The sequence below is a fragment of the Octopus bimaculoides genome, chromosome 8 (assembly GCF_001194135.2).
Source record: "Octopus bimaculoides isolate UCB-OBI-ISO-001 chromosome 8, ASM119413v2, whole genome shotgun sequence".
NCBI lineage: Eukaryota > Metazoa > Mollusca > Cephalopoda > Octopoda > Octopodidae > Octopus > Octopus bimaculoides.
The window spans coordinates 90,705,288-90,709,600 of NC_068988.1; the positions used below are offsets into that span (position 1 = coordinate 90,705,288).

Sequence of the window (4,313 nt, forward strand, 5' to 3'; positions counted from 1 at the left end):
GGCATTGTGAGTCTTTATTGAGCAAAAGCACCTAAAGCTCCACGAGGCTCCGGCAGGGGATGGTGGCGAACTCTGCTGTACTCTTTCACCACAACTTTCTCTTACTTCAAAGGGTCAGCCTTGTCACACTGTGTCACATTGAATATCCCCGAGAACTACATTAAGGGTACACGTGTCTGTGGAGTGCTCAGCCACTTGCACGTTAATTTCACGAGCAGGCTGTTCCGTTGATCGGATCAACTGGAACTCTCGATGTCGTAAGCGACAGAGTGCCAACAACAATATATGTGTGTGTGTGTGTGTGTGTATAATGTATTGATCCATGATAGAAAATTCAGCAAAACAAAGTACTCCATCGGGTGAGAGATAAATATCATTATTTAAAGGATACAATACATGTATTAAAGTGCTACTAATAGTTCCATATGTTGAAATAACTCAAACATTTAAAAATTGCTATGCCAATCACATAGCCTACTTCCGACATAAGGACAAAAGTAAAGCTACTAAGTTGACTAGCTATGCATGGACTTTGAAAGATAACAAAACACCACATGTGATTAAATGGAAAGTAATTGAGAAATCCATACCTTATGTGAATGGATCAAATAAATGTAGACTTTTTTTAGCTGAATGTAAAGATGGACAAAATGCTGCTAAACCTTTTGCCCAGCATGGTAACAATTCAGCGAGCTCGCAGTCTTAATATTAATAATATTGGGTGGCGAGCTGGCAGAATCGTTAACATGCCAGACGAAATGGTTAGTGGTATTTCGTCTGCCGTTATGTTCTGAGTTCGGATTCCGCCAAGGTTGACTTTGCCTTTCATTCTTTCGGGCTCGATTAAATAAGTACCAGTTATGCACTGTGGTCGATGTAGTTGACTTAATCCCTTTGTCTGTCTTTGTTTGTCCCCTCTATGTTTAGCCCCTTGTGGGTAATAAAGAAATAAATAATAACAATATTGGTATAGTAGTGGTGGTGGTGGTGGTGGCAGCGGTATCATTATCATCATAAAGGAAAGAAGAAACAACAGAATAAGCAGATGGAAAGAAAATGGAATTACACGGTCAATTTATGCAGCAAACTGAGAATGAGGAAAGTAAAAGATATTGGTACTGGCTGATGGACAGAAACTTAAAATGAGTGACTGAAGAGTTAATTATAGCTGCTCAGGAACATGCTATTTGGATAAATCTGTTAAAATCAAAGATCAACAAAACTAAGTTTGATAGCAAATGTATGCAGGAATGGAGACAAAAGTATTAATCATCTCTTGAATGAATGCAGAAAGCTAGCACAGAAAAAGTAGTGCTGATATGACTGTGTAGATAAAAGGGTACATTGGGATGTTAGCTGGATGTGTGACTTGAGGTTGTGACAAAGAAAAAGAATTACAGGACCTTATGAGACTTGCCCATGAAGCCTGACCATACTATTGAAGCAAGAAGACTAGATATACAAGAAGACTAGATAAACAAACATTGTAAGATCATAGACTTTGCAGTTCCCTATGATAACAGAAATGATACCAATGAAATTGGAAAAAAAACCCCAAAAACTGAGAAATGTCTAGATTATAGCTAGAGAGCTGAAGAGACTGTGGAAGACTAAGAGAACAACAATTCCTGTGGTGATTGGTGAACTTGCACAGCACCCAAGATGCTAGCTAAGAGACTGAAAGATATTAGAATTGAGACTTGAATTGTCGACCTGCAGCAAAATACCATTCTATTTTGTGTAAGAATCCTAACAAAGATTCTTGAGATTTGAGGAGACTTATTGTCATCAGACCTTAAGATAATAGTCCTGCTAATTAAATAAGCAAGTACTAGCTTGATGATGAGAGTAGTAGTAGTAGTAGTAGTAGTAGTAGTAGTAGTAGTAGTAGTAGTTACATAGCCAAGTTGGATGTCAATTTTTAATCTTTCAAATCTTAAAGCCTTATTATGTCCTGATTCACTGTCAGAAAGCAAATCTTTTTGGTCCAAAAGGTTTTGAAAATAAACACCCACAACACAGAGGTGTGGATGAATTTTCACTCAAATGCACACACACACACACAACACACACACACGCACATATGTGCGTGCTTGCATTCGCTCACCTTCATGTGCAGAACCTTGAATGGTGACACACTTCTGCGTCTCTCTCACTCTATCTATCTATCTAATATATATATATATATATATATATATATATATATATATAAAGAGAGAGAGAGAGATAACAGCACTACCATTTGATGTAAAATTCTGCTGAAAATTGAGAAGCTTCTCAAACAGAAAACAGGAACCAAGAGTCAACACACATATAAAAAAGAAATCACAAAATCTACCAGGACTTTTTTACTGTTGTATAATTTTTAAACTCTGTATTGATTATTTTATCTCATAACAAACCGTATTTGCACGATCCTTTTTGCTTTACTGCAAAGTATGCAAACACACTTTTATTAACCATCAATATATTCTGAAGATAAAACTGAAAGTATTGTTCCAAACTAAATATAAAGGAGGGATAATGAAATAAAATCTTTTTTAACCCTTTAGCATTTAAACCTGCCCTATCTAACCCAAATATTCTGCCCATTTTGTGTTCAAACTGGACAAACCTAGCGTCTCACACCTATTTTACAATATCATTCTGAAAAATAAACATTGCTGACGCTGAAATCTCAAAGCTGTGAGATAATATATGATTAATTCAAAACAATGTGAATAATTTAGCATTATATTTGGCGGAGTAATCTGAAAGCTAAAGGATTAACGAAATGATTAGAGATGGAGATTCAGGTATGAATGTGTCAATGGCTGCAGGAATGGCATTGTAGTTAAGCTTACTTCCAAACTGCATGGTTCTGCATCATACCTTGCACAAATGTCTTTTACTGTAGTCTGGGTCAGCCAAAGCCTTGTGAGTGAATTTAGTAGATGGAAACTGGAAGAAGCCCATTGCGTGTGTGTGTGTGCTTGTGTCTCCTTGTCTTGACATCGCATGTTAGTTGTAAATGAATGTCAGAAATAGCATTGTTCATATCCATTTTTCTGCAAAAACATGTCTAGCCGTAGAGAAATATATGCTTGGAAACAGGTGAGGGTTGGTGACAGGAAAGGAACCTGGCCATAAAAAATATCAACAAATTCTTTTTGACTCATGCAGGCTTGGAAGGACATTAAATGATGATGATGAGCATTTGTGTATATATGTATATATATTCACATTTATATGGACAATGGACATTAAATGCTAATGATGTATTTATATACATATGTATATGTATTCACAGTTATATATGTATATGTATTTACATTTTTATACATATATGTATATGTATTTACATTGTGTATATATGTAATTGTATTCACACTTATTTAGCTATTTTGTTAGAACTTTCAACTATGTACACAGACATGGAGACAAGGTATACCTTCATTTCTTGTAGTCTAGAAGGAAGAAAAAAACACCACCCTCAACCCTATTTCACATCTACTTATCAGGACATTTTATTTTTCATAAAACAGTTATCAAATTTCCATATCCTGACCATAAAAGCAGTTATCTTCTGCTAACCACACCCTTCCTTTTTATATACATTATAATAAATGTCTCGCATATTACAAACACTGAAACCAATTTCAGCTATAGGTACTTCAGTGATGCTTTTCTTCAATTTTTTGTTTTATGCTGCATACCCATGCCAGTGACACAAAAGGCATCTGTGCCAGTGACAAGTATAGGCACCTACTACACTCTTGGTGTGGTTGGCATAGGAAGGGCATCCAACCATAGAAATCAGGCCAAATTAGACTGGAACCTGGTACAGCTCTTTGGTCTACCAGTTCCACTCAAACTATCTAACCCATGACAGTATGGAAAGCGGACATTAAATTATGATGATGGTGTTGATGATGCATATCAACCTTTGTCATTATTCACTGAATTATACACACACACACACACACACACACACACACACACACATATATACATAAATATATATGTATGTGTTTGTATGTGTATATATATATATATATTCGCCTGACTGGCCTTCGTAGGATTTTCGAGCGAGATCGTTGCCAGTGCCCCTGGACTGGCTCTTGTGCGGGTGGCACATAAAATGCACCATTTTGAGCGTGGCCGTTGCCAGTACCGCCTGACTGGCCTTCGTGCAGGTGACACGTAAAAGCACCCACTACACTCTCTGAGTGGTTGGCGTTAGGAAGGGCATCCAACTGTAGAAACTCTGCCAAATCAGATTGGAGGCTGGTGTAGCCATCCGGTTTCACCAGTCCTCAGTCAAATCGTCCAAC

The 4,313-nt window shown here is 37.1% G+C and overlaps 1 protein-coding gene across 1 annotated transcript in view; it reads left to right on the forward strand.

Moving 5' to 3' along the window:
• Positions 1-4,313, forward strand: part of LOC106878548 (TLC domain-containing protein 4-B) — an 87,641-nt gene that overhangs the window by 37,202 nt on the left and 46,126 nt on the right. The gene's annotated exons all lie outside the window — the stretch shown is intronic.